This window comes from Podarcis erhardii (assembly GCF_964252035.2).
Source record: "Podarcis erhardii genome assembly, chromosome: 7".
Taxonomy (NCBI): domain Eukaryota; kingdom Metazoa; phylum Chordata; class Lepidosauria; order Squamata; family Lacertidae; genus Podarcis; species Podarcis erhardii.
The window spans coordinates 61417809-61435417 of record NC_138511.1 but is presented as its reverse complement, the minus strand read 5'-3'; the positions used below and the strand labels follow the sequence as shown (position 1 = coordinate 61435417).

Here is a 17609-nt window from a genome sequence, read left to right as displayed (position 1 = left end):
GTCCCTCCCTGAGGACCACTTTGAAATATCAGTGATGAATGTTCGCTAGGTGAAGATGTGGATCCCGACTGGATTTGCCTACTAGACTGAGGAGGTGGGGAGAGAGTCTGTTTTCCTGGGGTTCCATTCTCAGCGAGCACATGAAGGCCACCGACACCAAATTGGGAGCAAAAAAAACCCCAAGCATCTCTAGGTCCATTTTGCTCCCGTTGTTGTTGTCACTGGAGGCACAATGGGCACCAAAGGCCTCTCTGCAGCCTGAGCCCTTGCAGACCTGGAGAGGAATCTCCCTGTCATTCTCCACCAGATCTCTTACCAGAGGCTCAAGAGCGGAGTGGGGGGAGCATCTAGGTTGCGAGGCTTGCAAGGAGCAGGGAGAACTCTATGCCACCATGCATTCATTCACCATGACATTATAGGGTTGCCATACATCCAGAATTTCCCAGACATATCTGGAATACTGTGGTCGGAAGCAGTGTCCAGGCGGAAATCAGCAAAATGTCAGGGGAAATCCATGGCAACCTATGTTGACAGTGTTGTTTTTGCCAATTTTCCTTAAAAATAGTTCAAAAGTGTCATATATATTATTATTATTTTGCAATTTTGCCCCCAAATCTCAACAACTTTGGGCAACTTTTTTGAAATATTTCAACTTATTTGAAATATGGCAACCCTAGTACAGCAGGACAAAAAAATATTACTAAACTGCAGTTCATTAGTTTGAAAAAGACAGTTACATATTTTGGGGCAAATGCCCTCTTAATCAAACAGTTCTGAATACACTGGTTTTGATTCCGACTGGCGGGTGATATGCTCATTGCGAGTCTTTAAAACTGAGAGCTCTGCAGACGAAAGGGTTTCAGTGGCCCCTCATCTTCCCACCGCAACATCTGTCTCCACACTCTGCCACGGCTTGCTGAGCATACAAGTCACGAACCAGCAAATCAAACGAGCGCCAGTTCCTTACCCACGGTGCGGTTCCAAATGCAGCTCCCATGCCAACCAAACACCTACACACACACATGCACACACACATATGCACACACACACACTTCCAGCCACCCTCTGCAATATGTCCCGAGATAGAGGCCAAGTTCCTGTTCTCAGAGAGAACCCACTCAGTGCAAGAGGGGGCTGTGATCTTCCACCAACACAAGGTGCCATTTCATTTGCCAGGTCCCATCTTATCCTCCCACACACTTACTTGCTTGCTTGCTTGCTTGCTCGGCTGCCTGCCTGGGCGCTTTCCAGGTCCTTGAGGGGCTCCAAAGCTCATCTCTTGGCTGGAGCAGTTGCTGCTTCAGTGCTACATGCCAACGGCAGAGCTCCCCCCCCCCAAAGCCATTCACTCGGGAGAATTCTTATTAGGTCATTAGAGCCCCACATGGGAACACATAGGAAGTGCCACCAGGCCCACTTCCGCAGAAGGGGGCATGTTGCAAAAATGTTCAAGCTTGGAGGAGAATTTGGTTGCTGCACACAATTTGCATCTGGAAGCAAAATGAGGCTTGCCTCAAGCAGCCATGGAAGGAGATCACAAGTTTTCCTGGAATCCCCATCATGTTTCGCTGGATCGCCAAGCTCAGCGGTGAATGAAATGTTTCTCCGGAATATTGTAAAGTTTTGCCAGTATTCCATATTGTCAGCATCAGACAAGCCAAAACAGAGCCAAGATCAGGGGTCAATGTAGCAATGGAGCTCTAGGGACCATTGACTAAAAGGCTAAATGTGGTTTCCAAAGGCCCACTAGACAGGGTCAGTGCTATAAGCCTGAGTAGGACCCAAGATAGTAGCAAAGCAGAAGGCCGTTTGGAAGGAGATGGAAAGCCAGGCAGGCAAGGCCTAAACAGGGCTTTTGTTGAACATGAAGCATTTCTAGCTGGGCCAGGGCAGGTTTAAAAGGGGACCACACAAGGGCTACTAGCTGAAATGGCTGGCAGGGACAGACCTTGGTAACATGGTGCCCTGTGAAAAAGCCAGAATTTGATACACCCACACTCCTTGCACGGCCTTCCCAAAGCCAGGTAAGAGAGGTGCTGGGCTTTGGAAAGAAGGTCCAAAGAACAAATTGCTGGGATTCACAAGTGGCAAGAGCGCTGCTGTGCTCAGTGCGAGCTTCCCAGAGGCTGCTGTGAGAACAGGATGCTGTTCTTATGTTCTTTTTGTAGATCAGTACAGTAGCCCTGAACTCAGTTACTGGATCCTTCTCAACCTTCACCAGCTCCATCCCCAGACCACTTGTGGCATCACTTCAAAGCCTTAAAATGGTATTTACTAACAGGTGCATTATGAAACCCTCAGTGCTGCTCCTTTTTCTCTCTTCCTTCTCTTCTGTCTTTCATGACCCCATTCGCTGCCCAATCTTTTCCTGTTCAGCCTGTGAAAGACATTTTGGAGGAATCTGAGGCCACACAGAGAAGATGACATACGAATGCTCCACCCCATTCTCTGGGTGCATCAGTGGAGGGGATTCCCTTCCACTTTGTTTAGAATTAGCAGAAATGCTGGAAATTTCCTAGAAGCTTCTTGGTTCAGACCACATGACAGAAGAACAGGAAGCCATGGAAGTTCTTTTTTTCCAGTGCCAGAGGTTCAGACATGAGTGATAGAAGAGTACCTCTGAACATGTACAGAGCACCTTTCCTGCGCTATTGAAAACAACATTCAGGATGCAACATCCACACGGCTGTCTAAATAGGGACAGCTGGGATATAGGCAGCTTGGGGGGTAGGCAAGGGTCACTTTTGTACTCTCAGGCCCAAAGGAGGCCGGACGTTTGACAAACAGGCAGAGGCTGCTCTTCAGCACAAGACACCCAAGCAAGGATTGCAAGTAAAAGAGGAATGGGGAACTGGAGCGGGAAAGTTTTATTAGGAACAAAAAGCTAGTAATGGGCCCAAAATAGCTAGGACCTGCTACTGCTAGTGCTGCTTTGCGGAGGAGACTGGCTCCAGGCTGTGCCTGGCTTGGTCTCCCTGTGTGAAGAGAGGGTGGGGGGAGCCAGACTCACGAGACAGGCTCCCATCTGCAGCCAAGATCCACAACTCCCCAGCAAAAGGCCACAGTCTGGCCAAGGACATTAAGAAGCAGAAGGCCCAGTGTTGCTGACGTTTGGCTCCTGGAGCTTTTTGTAGCCAAACTGGCACACTTGCAAGCCGATACTCGTGTGCCAAGATGCTCGCCCTGACATGCCCAGCCTTCAGAACTTGCCAACACTGCCCCCCTTTCCTCCTGCCCAGGGCACCCCATGTCCCTCCCCTCCTCACACAGGCTGCCTGACTCATGCACACACGCACACGCACACCCTCTCTCTCTTCTCGTGCGCGAAATGTTTGAGTTGTTGCTGCTTTTTCAAAGGCCAATTCCCGTATGCAAGAAGAGAGGCAGCAGAGAGGGGAAATTCCTGGAAGCTGATCTGAAGGAGGCATCCATATAACGAAGAAAAGATGAAGATTAAACGCTAACGTCCCCCAGCGGGGCTGTGAGGATGCCATGCCGAGTCACAGCGCTAATGCGGCAAAGTCTGGGACGAAATGTAAATTGTACACGAATGCCGTGTGTGGGTGGCAGGGACCATTTCCGCGGACGATGCAGACTGGAACTGTTTCGAAACTCCCTTTCGCATGTCCTCAACCACCCCGTGTTGCAAGGTGACAAACAACAACCAAACCCTTCAGCCCAGGCCCAAAGTATGAAAAAGGTATGGAAGTGGGAAGAGGCCTTGTGGCATCACAGCACACAAAAGCTTCACACACTCAGTTGACACACCATAAGCAGAGAGAAATCAGTTGATGTACTTGTGTACCTGTAAACCAGCCCTAAGTACATCAAGGGTGGGGAACCTCAGGCTCAGGGGCTGAGCATGGTCCTCCAGCCCTGTTTATCTGGACAAAGTCATCATATCCATTGCTCCAACTACTTTTTGCCTCTTGCCTCACCCACCTCAGCAAGCAACATGGTTGCACTGGGAAGACCCAGAAACCAGCATCTCCAGCTCGCTTGCTGTCTCTCAGCCCCAGTTTGCTAAGTTTGCCACTTCCTTCCAGTGTAGCAGAACCAGGGATGGGAAGCCTGAGCCCCCCACCCATGTTCTTACACACCCACTCCCACCAGTCCCAGCCAGTGATCATAGATGATGGGAGCTGGGAATCCAACATGACCCCCGAGTTATGCAGGACGGCTAGCGGTTCACAGTAGTTTGGTTTCCAGAGAAGAGCTTTCCCTCAAGCCAAGACTCAAATCCAGGAGGGCCTGGGTGCTGATGGCAATCTCCCAACCAGGTTTGCATGCAGAAAGTTGAATCCCCCATCGCTCTATTATTAATTGAGAAATTTTCCAAAATACTGCAAAAGACCTATGAATTATATATAAAGTTTAAAATATTATTTCTGAGCAGTATGCTGCAATTTACCAGCATTAATAATATAAAATAACACCGCAGCCAAGCCTACCCACCCAACCAACCCCCTAAGGAACAACATACAAAATACTAGCAATATTTACCGCTAGATGATTTATTCAAGTGCATACATTTTGGATACCCAGAGAAGTGGAGAGGAAAACTAATAGGGAGAGAAAGAAAAGAGAGGCCTCTCTGATTAAAACCGGGGGGGGGGGGGGGCGGGGGAGAGAGAGAGAGAAACCTCAGGCCTGTGGGCCAGATGTGACCCTCCAAGCCACTCTATGTGGCCCTTGGGACTGTCTCCAGGCCATTCCCCTCACAGACCCTATTTTGCAGTCTCCTGGAGCATTTCTGCCTGGCTGGAATGTATCCTAGACCTCTGAAGATGCCTCTTGCATGCCTGGATAAAGGAGACAGAGGGACATACGAGTGTGTGAGGAAACTAGCTTATGGGCGATATTTGCCTCTGGCAGTGTCCACCTCTGGCATGTGGACCCTGGAAGGTTGCTCAGAAGGGAGTATGGCCCTTGACCCCATCCCAGGTTAAAGCTCAGGTAGTAAGACTAGGGGAGAAATGCTGGATTAGGCCCTCTCCTAGGTGTGGTGCAGGTTTCAGGTACATACCTACAATTGCTGGGACAAAGAAACTCACACAAGGGCAAGGAGATGCTGGGGAGAGACAGTGAAAACAGAAATGGGAGCGGAAATTGCCAGAGTTTGCCAATTCATCCCATGTCCAAAATGGATCTCAATCCAGCAAACATGATTAATATTCATTGCTGTTGTTTTCAGTCTGCAAATGATATGTAACAATACATAATTGATGTCTCCTCCTCCAATTTGCATACTGGTTCCTTTGCATTGAAGCAAATGGTGTGAAACTTAGCATAACTATGTAAAATTTCACCATAGCAAAACTAACATAGTCCCCCCCCCCCCCGAACTGCAGCGGAATGGAAACAGCACTGCATGTGATGAATAAAGGACAAAATTCACAGCCTTCTGATATCCCTCCCCAAGGACTGAGTCCCTGTTTATGAGAACGTAAAGCTTTAGCAGGGGAATTTTACACAGCCAAAAACAAACACACTCAATCCTTGCCAACACAACCCTTCTTAAGTGGAGAGAGCTGGTGGCATTGGCATTCCAGAGATTATCTCTGCATCAGGAAACCACCATCATTTTAAACACTTAGTACCCAAAGGGACGCGGGTGGCACTGTGGATTAAACCACAGAGCCTAGGACTTGCCAATCAGAAGGTTGGCGGTTCGAATCCCCGCGACGGGGTGAGCTCCTGTTGTTTGGTCCTAGCTTCTGCCAACCTAGCAGTTCGAAAGCACGTCAAAGTGCAAGTAGATAAATAGGTACTGCTCTGGCCAGAAGGTAAACGGCGTTTCCGTGCGCTGCTCTGGTTTGCCAGAAGCGGCTTAGTCATGCTGGCCACATGACTCGGAAGCTGTGCACCAGCTCCCTTGGCCAATAAAGTGAGATGAGTGCCGCAACCCCAGAGTCGGTCACAACTGGACCTAATGGTCAGGGTTCCCTTTCCCATTACCTTTTACCCAAAGAGAGGCATTTGCTGACCATTAACCAGGCATCCTGGCCCCTTAGCAGCCTTTTATCCAAAGCCCAACTGCATTCACAGCAAACAGAGAGCAAATTGAGAAGCATGGAGCCTGGGCAGGGCTGGTACATTCACCTCGTCTGCCCTTTGCTGGTCTCCAAAGATTTCAACTGGACTATGACAGCTCAAATGTAGACCTGTGATCCTCTTTTCTGAGTTGTTTTTCTTTTTCTTTTTCTAAATACTAAGCAACCTGAATGGGTTGCAAATCTGAATGGCAGACAGAGGCACGCATGCACATAGACAGACAGTCTCTTCAAATCTTTCCCTCCCTCTCCAGCTGAAGATCACCCACCTTATGGCGTTTTTAACCTCATAGTGGCAGCGAGGTGAGAGAGGGACATGTTGAACCCCATGGGCAAATGACTGGTTTTTCTTGGGGGGTGGGTGTTAATTTTTATCTGGAGGCTAGTGGTGGAAATGACCAGGCAGGGGAAAGCCTCTGCATGTTGACGCAGCCTGCTCTAGGTTGTTCTGAAATGAACCTGCAGCTGTATGAATGACGGAAGCCCATTGAATCAGTCGTCTGAGCCGAGGGTCTTCTCCCTGTGCAAGCGGCTGCATTTGCCCCTAAGAGCCACTAGGGGGCAGCAGCGGATTACTGATTTGCATCAAGGTGGGAGGATGGAGAAATGTGGGGGGAGGGGGAGCCTTATCGTTTCCTTCTCTCTCCATCTCTGCAATTGAGCTTTGAGAGATAAGTTTGCGGCAGGCAATTTCTGGAAGGCAGTGGACCAGGTGTGCCTCATACCTGGCCAATAGGCCGAGGCTGACGATGTCCCCCAAAAGTGCCAGTGCTTAGCTGGATATGCTAAGGATGGTGGCAGCAAGAGAAGCCACAGAAGAGATGAAACCCCCCACTTTGAAATTGAATGCTCGGGCAGCTGTCAGATGCCAGTATTTACAACAAAGAAAATTTTAATATGTTAGGTCCAAGCCAGTGCTCATCCAGGATAGGCAAGGAGCATTTTGTGGGAGCCTGGCCTGGCCTGGATAGTCTGGCCTGTGACACATCCCAGGTGACCAAGATGACTGTCCATCAACTCATATCTAGCCTTTAACAAGGACAATCAGAGGAACACCATTTCGACGTCCCTTCATGGACTAGTAACCAGTGTGAATCTCGTAGGAATCCCTGAAAAGGGTATTGTAGAATTGGGAAAGGTGCAGAAAAGGGGTTGTCAGAATTATCACGGGGAAGGAGTGACTTCCTTATGAGGACTTGTTAGTTGAAAGAGAAGTGAATTTTATAAAATTCTGCATGGCGTGGATAAAATTGTTCTCCCTCTTTCAAAATACTAGAACTCATGGACATCCAATGAAACTGATCTTTCTTTCCTTTCCCCTCCCCCTTTTCCCTTTTCTCTTGCTTTCTCCTTTTTTTAGATTTCTCTGTTTCTTGTATTTTCTTCCTTGTGGCATTGTCCTTTTTTATGATTAAGAAGCTGTTTTATCTCCGTATTTTATATAAAAAGTTAGCTTTCAACAGGCATGTGTTTCTGTATATCTGAATAAGTATCAACAAATAAAAAAAGAAGCTGAATGTTGGAAGACCCAAGAAAGTACTTCTTCACGCATTGCATAGTTAAACTATGGAACTGGTTCTTGCAAGATGTAGCAATGGCCACCAACTTGAATGGCTTCCAAAGAGGAGTGTCTGGATTCATGGAAGAGGCTGCTATCAATGCCTGCAAACCTTGACAGCTGTGTTCTACCATCACAGTTAGAGGAAATATTTGCCTCTGAATACAAGTACAGCCATAACTTGGGTTGAATGTGCTTCAGGTTGCGCGCTTTCAGGTTGCATTCTGCAGCAACCCGGAAGTAACGGAGCATATTACTTCCAGGTTTCGCTGCTCGCGCATGCACAGACATTCATGCACATGCGCAGAAGCGGCAAAACGTGACCCGCGCACGCACAGACATGCCGTCGCGTCTTACGTTCCATTCAGGATGCGAACGGGGCTCTGGAACAGATCCCGTTCGCATCCCAAGGTACCACTGTAGCTGGGAATCACAAGTTGGGTGGGGATCAGTGCTATTGCACTCAGGTCCTGCTCGCAGGCTTCCCAGAGGAGCATCTGGGCGGCTACTGTGAGAACAGGATACTGGACTTGGTGGGCCATGAAAAATGCGAAGAGCCAATGAGTTCTTTGAAGCACCCGCTCAGCCAGAGCCTGTTGACAGGCCTTATATGGTATCAAAGGCAGGATTTTCTCCCGCAAATTGTACCTGAAGCAAACATATGCACAAAAACGTGCCCTTTGTTGCATTTGCAGTCGGCAGTCTTTAAGTGCACATGCAAGACAAGAGTATCACATGTGAAGTGGCCATAAGTGGCTTGAAGGTTGAAATCTTACATGCAGTTCCTTGGGGGTGAGCCCCCTTGAGCTCAGAGGACCTCACTCGCCTTGAATAAGATAGAGGATAAATTCAGTTTTGACAAATTCTGCCTCACTATGTGCTTCCTGAAATGACACAGGCTAGAATACCGCTCTCTGTTGGAAACTGTGCTCCCCTGAACTTCGTTGCACAGTTCTTCAACCAAAGAAAGGTGAAGGAAAATGCATGGATTAGGAGAAAGTGTGCATAAATATCCATATATCAGTGACAAGAACACACACAAAAGCTGCATTTGTCTGTCTACCTCAGTAGCATCCACACTGACTGGCAGTGCCTCTCCTGGATTTCAAGCAGGGAATCTTTCCCAGCCCTGTCTGGCAGTACCAGGATTTGAACTCAGACCTTCTGCATTCAAAGAAGATGCTCCACCACTGAGCCACATCACTTCTCAAGAGAAAGGTGTTTGTAATTTGTATATATATTGGGTAAAAGTATATTGGGTACTAAAAGGCTGAATTTTTTCTTCTTGAGGACTTCTCTCTTCTTTTGTAACATAAAGTGCAATGTGGCGAACTGTGTTTAAGATTGGGGAAAAATGAGAAACAGAGAGAATCTGAAGCAGATGCTTTCATCCATCCCTACTCCTGAGTAAATCTGCTTAGGGTGGTGCTGCGTGACTGCCATGTAGAGGGATCAGATCCACCTGCCTGCTCCCCGCTTGCCTTCCCCCTTCCTGTGTCTCCCTCCCTCTTTGAGGAGGCGCTATCAGACCACACACACCAACTCAAATCTTTCCACAGCAATTTCTGGGTGACATGCGGAGCCCAGAGGGATGTATTATTTCCAATCAACTCCAAACCAGGCCCCCTCAGCATGGAAATGAACCAAATAGGGAGACAATATGTTCAAATGACAAAACCTGATTGAGTTTTCAGCATGGACCTCGTGCGCAGAACCGCCGTGCTGTCAAATTGCCGCCCGGATTTCTCTCCAGTTTATTTCATGTTCCGATCTAGGAGAGGAAATTGCGCCTGATTAATTTCTGTGTGTGTTTCTGTGAATTAAAGAGCTAAAACAGTTGCACGGCTACAAAATGCTGCTGTAGGCAAAGCGTATGAGAAACAGACTGAAACAGCACTCTTGTACACACAGGTCCTGCTGAACTCAATAGGACATAGAATACAGTCGTACCTCGGGTTAAGAACTTAATTCGTTCTGGAGATCTGTTCTTAACCTGAAACTGTTCTTAACCTGAGGTACCACTTTAGCTAATGGGGCCTCCCGATTTCTGTTCTCATCCTGAAGCAAAGTTCTTAACCCGAGGTACTATTTCTGGGTTAGCAGAGTCTGTAACCTGAAGTGGCTGAAACCCGAGGTACTGCTGTAATAGACAAATAGAATAGAGTTGGAAGGGACCCAGAGGGTCATCCAGCCCAACCCCCTGCAATGCAGGAATCACAGCTACTTCTGTGTAAACATGCCTAAGAGTACAACTATGAATGATAAAACTGGGGCACCCCCCCAATTGAAACTCAGTGTCACAGGTACTCTAGCTCAGGGGTCAGCAAACTTTTTCAGCAGGGGGCCAGTCCACTGTCCCTCAGACCTTGTGGGGGGCCAGACTATATTTTGAAGGAAAAGAAATGAACAAATTCCTATGCCCCACAAATAACCCAGAGATGCATTTTAAATAAAAGAACACATTCTACTCATGTAAAAACATGCTGATTCCTGGAATGTCCGTGGGCCAGATTTAGAAGACGATTGGGTCGGATCCAGCCCCCGGGCCTTAATTTGCCTACCCATGCTCTAGATCAGGGGTGGGGAAGTTTTCCAGCCTGAGGGCCACATTCACTTCTAGACCACCTTCTGGGGGCCACATGCCAGTAGTGGGCAGGGTCCAGAGGCCAAAATGGGTAGAGCAACAAATGTGTATCTTACTTTTGTGCTGCAGGCTTGTTGCCACCCCTCTCTGTCCTCCGGCAAGGCAAGAAGTAGTTTCAGCCACTCAAAGAGTGTGCACTGCAGGGAGGATGGAGGGGCTGGGGCTGCATAGAGAGGTCTGGAGGGCCACTCTCTCTTAGCCTCAGCTTCCTGTCTGCAGCATGGGTGTAATGCCCACCCAACTTGCAGGGCTGATGTAAAGATCATGGCAGGATAATAAGGTAATGTGCTCAGAACAGCCAAAATCCAAGTGTTACAGTATGGAGCAACGGAGTGGCTTTTCCAAAGTGGAGTCTTCCTGCTCCAGTCCCACCACAGGAATGTCTGCATTCTGCTTCTTGGGTTGCCACCTTTTAACTGGCCCTGCTCTTGTGCCCTCAAGAGCAACCTCAAATGCCCTCAAGATGCAGAAATGTAAGATGTTATTGCACAGGCCATAAGAGAAGTGGGTGAAGTTTGTGTGAACTATTCGGCTTGCCATTCATTGTTTCCCCCCAGAGCATGTTCAGAAGTTTTAGTTCCAGAGTGGGTGGAACAAGATTATGATCTGGACCCTTGGTTCAGGGTTCATACTTGAAGCCCTCAGAAGTCCCAAGTCAAAACTGGCCAGGCGAGCAGAGTGCTTCTGGCCAAGCTTGAAATGTGGCACTCGTAATAACCTGAATAATCCCTTTTTAAGCCCACACACCCTCGCCATAAATTGTTAAAACCTTGTCAATAGCTGATTAGACACACTATAGCAGCCTGCCAAGGTGTGACCGCCTAGTGATTTATGGCCAATGCATTTTATATTATGCATTATAAAAAGTTATTAGAGAAAGTGGCTCAGACTCCCGACCCATTCCTGAAATATTAATAAAGCGTTAATAAATGTGAGCTGCAATTCCTAGCTCTGCCACCAAGGCAACATCTCTGTGGGCCTGATCCAAACAACCCAAACAATAGCAGCCCGCCTACAATGGAACGAGGCTATTATTCTTCTCACCGCTGGAGAAGGGAACAGGACTCGGTCTGGTGCGCTTTCAAGAGTGGCAGTGCATGGTCACAAGACAGAACTCTGCCTCTTTAAATTCATTGCATCATCACTAAAGGAAGGAAGCTCTGGCTGTCAACATACCCTGCTTTGGGATGTGAGGGTCAAGTCTGGTTAGATTCCTCCAATTTGGTGCCCCCCAGATGTTTTGGGCTACATCTCCCATCAACCTCAGGCAGACCAGCCAGAGGGCACCCAGCTGGGGGAATCTAACCAACACATTAGAGTTTGTTGGAGCAACTCCAGTCTCCAGGAACTCTCCCAACCCTTGCATTGCCAACTGGCTTTTAAATGCCTCCCGGTTATCAGTTCCCTGCTACTGTGAATAGCTTGAGGTGAATTAAAGGCGATTGTTATATTAAAGGCTCTTGTTTTATGGGGATGCAGTAAAATTCCTGCATTTAGAGATGGGAGGACATCTCTTTTTCTCTTCTTTTATTGCTCCCCTGGTTTGCTCTGCCCTGTGCTTTGCTCCTCTTGAATTCTGGTTTAACTAGGATGTCTAAGATTAATTCTAAAATTAGAGCATGGACCGTTTGCTGCAGAGCTGCCGCCTCCCTTGTTCATTTGCATCTTTCCTGCACCTCCACATTACTGTTGCTAGAAAGCCAGCAGTGATGCAATCCTACTATGAGAGCATCAAGATCCTTTGTGTGTTTAACTCGGTGCTTTTTTGGGTTTAAAAAAACAAATCACAAGCTGCTGGTACTTATAGCTTGATCAAGTACCATGGGTGCCAGCATTTAATGGCTGTCAAGAGCAGCAAAAAAAAATTAAAGAAGTGAAGGCACTTCATGCCAGAGAGTATCATCACAAATAAAACACTGGGATGCATACATTTGCTTCTGCATTTTGGTGGAAACCAAACACAATTAGAATCTTGAAAAATCTGTAGGTACAATCACATCAAATTGGGTTTAATTTTTTCCCCTGTGGTGCCTTACCAAGGCACCATAAGGACTCCTGGCACACATATTGGTGAAACACCACAACAAAGGAATCTTGAATCATACCAAAGAATGAATTAAGGTAGCTGCCTCCCGCAATTTTTTGCAGTGTTTTTTTTTTCTTCAGTCGAGGATTAACTCAAATGAGTAAAAAGTCAGGAAGAACTAGAAGCAGGCACACTGGCTTCTTCCACTTGCTCGCATGACGTGAGCACGTTGCGTGGCTTGAGTGCACGTCACTGAACAATATTGAGGGGGCCGGCCCCCTCCTTGAAAATTTTGGCAGGCCCTTGGCCCCTCCCCCCTCCAAGATGGCACCCCTGACTAGAAGCAAATGAAAAATGCAAACAATTTCCCAGGCACAATGCTGTGTGCGAAATTCAGACGTATTATTATTATCATTTTAAATGGGAAATTCTTAAAGTATTGGTTGCACCATGGAAACAAGAACATTTGGCCATCCAAGGCAGGCAAGTGGGAATGGTGGGGCACTGGCGCCATCTGCCCTAACAGGCCAGCTTCCTTTGTGCTATTTATTTGGTCTGCCAACCAGGCTTGGGTTGGGTGGCCACAGAGATAGACAGTTTCTGCCCAGGCTAGTTCCCATCATCCATGCTGAGTAGATATGGCAATGAGGAGCCCAAGGGACACTCAAGGGGTGGGAGAGATTTCCCTCATGGCTTCTTCCTCCCATGCCTGGCCAGAGCGATGTGGGTAGGAGCTACAGGGAAGTGTCGCCCACGCCACTCTGTTTACATGCGAATTGAGCTATAGGCAGTAATAGAAATGCAGGAGGCTTCTCTTCTTAAAAGAATGGAGAAGCTGGAGGCTGATGCCAAGTATGATAGGAAGCCAATTTTTAAAAAAGAAGACGAACTCAAGAAGGGGGTGGTGATGAGTTCATTGTGACAGGAGAGTTTTCCAGAAGGCAATGTGTCAAGGAGAGCCAGGGAGGGAGAAGCTGAGACACTGAACTGCTCAGGAAGGAAAGGGGTCCCATTTTCACTGCAAAGGTCAACATCCACAAGTTGGTTGGGTTTTATTCTTTCTCCTTGCATCATCGGCTAAACAAACCTCTCCCCCCAGGGCAGGAAGAGGGCTAAATATGACTTCGGCAGCCTGGATCTGATGACTGGGCCCAGGTGGGCTCTGCCCAATCCCATCAGGGATGCAGAAGCCAGCCGTCAGTTCTCTTAATTAGGCTCCCGCCAGCAGTAGCAAGAGGCTGGCACATTCTTCTGTCACGGTTTGACGTGCTTAAGGAAAGGTGATGCATCAGATCTGATAAATCCTCATTTGGCTGCTGACAGGATTTTCCCCAATGCATTTGTTGAAGTAGGGAAAAATGACTTCATTAGGCGGCCATGTTGGTTTGCTCCTTCAATCCAACAGGCCGAAGCGCCACACTGAAACCATCCGTTAGACTCCTCTTTGCCTCTGAAGTGGGAGGTGGCTACTCTTCTCTAGCCATTCAACAACCTCCATCCCCCCCCATCCCCTCAGATGGATAAATGTGCTTTTCTGAGGGGAATTTGAGGGGTGGGAAATGGTGCATCAGCCACCATTATGAATGTCAGTAAGTTGTGATGGCTTTCCTTCCCGCATACCTCCAAACCACCAAAATTATGCCCCGTCCCCCAACTTTGCTACCTTCAAATAGGGTGACAAGATTAGATGGCCCCTAGCTAGCCCCTGCTGTCCTGGTATATATAGTACAGTATGCAGTGATTGTTGCTTTTCAGTATTCACGGCAGTTGTACAACGTATTATTCCATCGGACGGTATTCAGTGCTTGTTGTTTGAACAGTTTGTGCTGTACAAGGCCAGTAACAAATGTTTATTATACTGACATGTTTCTCAGTAGCCCATAATTCAAGTTAGCTTCCCCCACCCCATGCCCACCCCCAGGCAACTGCACGGCCTAATTAAACCTCCGCATCTTTTCTTGCCTCTGCAAAGTTTCCCTGCCAAAAAACACTCCCCGAATCCACCTCACCCCTCTGTTACCCCAAGCACGAATCAATGATATTTCACAGGCTGGCAGAAATTAAATATTGACTTTCTCTGGGTTTGAACTTCTCTGTGCATCCCTGAGGCCTTGCTGGCTCCGTTCGCTTGGGGGTTACAGAGACCCGCACTGAGTTAAGGGAAGTGACGTCCAGTCCCCTTGGAAAGGCGCGATGGAGCAATGGCTTAATGGGCTTGGGATGGTGGGCTCTCAGAGGAGTTATAGCCTGAGTGTTCTGCTCCTAGAAAAAACAACAACTCTCAGTTCTCCTCTTTGCATCTGACACACCCACAGGTGTTTCCATCCTTCCAATGGAGTGAATGACAAAGTGAAGACTGACTGTTTGGTTTCTATACTGCTTGTTCCATCCTGAGACAGGACATAGCTTAATATATTAAAAATATATCTAAGCGGTGTACAAAAACCTGAAGCAACAATAGCCAACTTCAACAAAAGATTACAAAAATACAGAGTTACATATTAAAATGTTACAGGGTGTGTCAGAAGACAAATGCATTGATTAGATAGATGATAGATAGATAGATGATAGATATAGATAGATGATGATAGATAGAGATAGATAGATATAGATAGATAGATAGATAGATAGATAGATAGATAGAGATAGATAGATGATAGAGTTCTTCTGACACACCCTCCATCTCAGTCTCCGGGTTCTCACCCACAAAAATCTCATAATGAGAAGAGTTCATGGAAACAGCAGACATCAACCTAGTCTGTTCCCCTAGACTTGCTTTTCTATGGTCAGGCCGAAGATAAACTGTGCAAGTCCTGAGCTGTGACTTAAATGACTGAGAATCTACAAAGAGAGTAGGGATCTTTACAGTAACTATTTTGTAAGTGGTTGCCACTGAAATTGGTGGGAGTCAGGTCTCCTGGAGACAGGACTTTTGCTTAGAAAATTGTGTGTGTGCATTTGTTAACTTTGGCAAATATTTATATGTTTCCGTCACACATGACTGTGAACTCACGGTTTTCCTACACAAAAGTCATAAGTTTGCAGGGAAATAGTTGTGTGTAGTACAGTGCTGAGCTTTGCTGAATTCCATGTGGGAATAAATTACCAATGTGCATCAGGCATGCAAAGAAGGGGGGGGGGTAGTGCAAATGAACAGAAGGGATTGAAAGCTGCAGGAAAGTGCACATGCTGCTGTTCCAGAATTAATTTTAGAGATTCTTCTAGTTCAGCGAGAATTCCAGAGAAGTGGGGCAAGAGGCAGAGCAGGAAATGCACAAAGCAATCAAGAAATGAAATGGGGGGGGGCTGCTCATCTCGACTTCCTCCCTAAATCCATCAGGTGGTGAGTCAGAAGGAAAAGTCTCTGCTGGGAGGAATTCAAATCAGTTCACATTTAAAGGCAAACCTACCTCATCTGCACCTTCCAAAACAATATGCAAACCAAAACATGGTCATCCTTGGGAATTCACACTTCTCTGGATTCTGCAGTGCAGTTCTCCAGCCAAGTTATGTGTGCAAAAATGTATATACTAGGCTTAAGTTTGCCATGTAAATGCAAATACCAGGGACAACAGCATACAAAAGCTAATTACGTTAGGGGAAAATGCTTTGTAAAGGTACGCATAGTTGGCTAAATTGCATGGAAAAACATGTATCTTATAAGAAATTCGCAGCAAAATGCTAGTGAATTTTTACAAGGTTTTCAAAAATAAGTAAATCATAAACTGATGTGGACATGGGGAGAACTGAACCCAAGGCTGGCAAACTGAAAGGACCTGAAATTGACAGCCTTCTCCATTGCTCATTAGACCTCCCTCCTTCCCCTTCGGTTTTTTCTCCAGCATCAAGCAGTGTAGGTCTGGGATACATCCCCCCTACCCATGTGCAGATGACTTGGGCGCTTGTGAAGGTCACATCCTACAATCAAAGGCACTAAGTACACAGTTCAAAGTGTTGGTGCTGACCTTTAAAGTCCTAAACGGCCTCAGTCCTGTATACCTGAAGGAGCGTCTCCACCCCCTTCATTCAGCTACTGAGATCCAGCGCCGAGGGCCTTCTGGCAGTTCCCTCATTGTGAGAAGTGAGGTTACAGGCAGAGGGCCTTCTCGGTAGTGGCACCCGCCCTGGGGAACACCCTCCCTTCAGATGTCAAGGAAATAAGCAGCTATCCTGTTTTTAAAAGACAGCTGAAGGCAGCCCTGTTCAGGGAAGTTTTTAATATTTAATGCTGTATTGTTTTTAACACTTGATTGGGAGCTGCCCAGAGTGGCTGGGGAAACTCAGCCAGATGGGGTATAAATAAATTATTATTATTATTATTATTATTATTATTATTATTATTATTATTCAGTTTTCTAATTATTATTTTTAAACCCCTTCTTTCCCTTCTGCACAGACCCTTCTGCAACAATACGAAACCTGCAGGGTCCTGAGGACTGCGGCCCAGGATGGGCGGGATGATCACTTGCTGGATGATGAGCCACTTCTGGACCGCAAGCATTTTCATCCCTGGGACAGCTGTTCTCTCCAGCTGCAGGCAGATTCTGACGAGGCCTCTCTCCCCCTCTCTCCATGGGCTGTCTCCCAGAAAATAATGGCTCTTTTTATCATTTTTAAATTTCATGCCTATTCTTGTAATTATTTATACATGTCCCTAGGCTGTGTCGCTGAGTCACTGTGCTGAGTTAGACTAATTAACGGAGAGGCGGAGAAGGCAGCAGTGAGCTGGGTCAGCGGCAGGCTTCTGTGCTCATTAGATGGGCAGGCAAATGCGCAGAGAGAGAGGGACGGGCAACCTCGCCGGCTGGTTGCTAGTTTTGCCGTTGATCGCTGAAACCTTCATTTCAGGGGGGCTTCAGGAAGATGATTGTTAATTATTAAGCACAAATAAACTGCCCTGTGTTGTGGTTGTAGAGTTCCAACAGCAACAACTGATGCATCATTGAGGAAGGAGGAAATCCAGGTGTGTCTGAGACAGGAATGAGACAAGGCTGTCAGGAGTTCAGCCTACACCTGAGTAGGACCCTGGCAGAGACACATGCCCGACTGGCATGTTCCCTCCCTCCTGGTTGATCGTTCAGGAGCTTCATAAGCTTTCTTCAGCCCGAACATCACAGCGACCGATGCCAACTGACACTGGCACACTTAGGGATCTGCAGAGTTTGCACATCATGCGTGACAGAACTCAGCATTTTGGCTAATCTACTCTATTTACATATAAACACACACAGAGCACTGCAACATGGCTCCCTCTCTCACTAGCATCAGACAACAAAGAGAAAAAACAAATGACAATAGTCCCACTTTACGGAACACAGGAACACAAAC

The 17609-nt window shown here is 47.2% G+C and overlaps 1 long non-coding RNA gene across 1 annotated transcript; it reads left to right on the top strand.

The window, feature by feature from the left end:
• Window positions 1-13223: 13223 nt before the first annotated feature.
• LOC309346702 lies at window positions 13224-17203 on the top strand. Its single transcript, XR_014158732.1, has 2 exons — window positions 13224-13307; window positions 16678-17203. It is a non-coding gene; the product is annotated as an uncharacterized lncRNA (long non-coding RNA).
• Window positions 17204-17609: the final 406 nt, after the last annotated feature.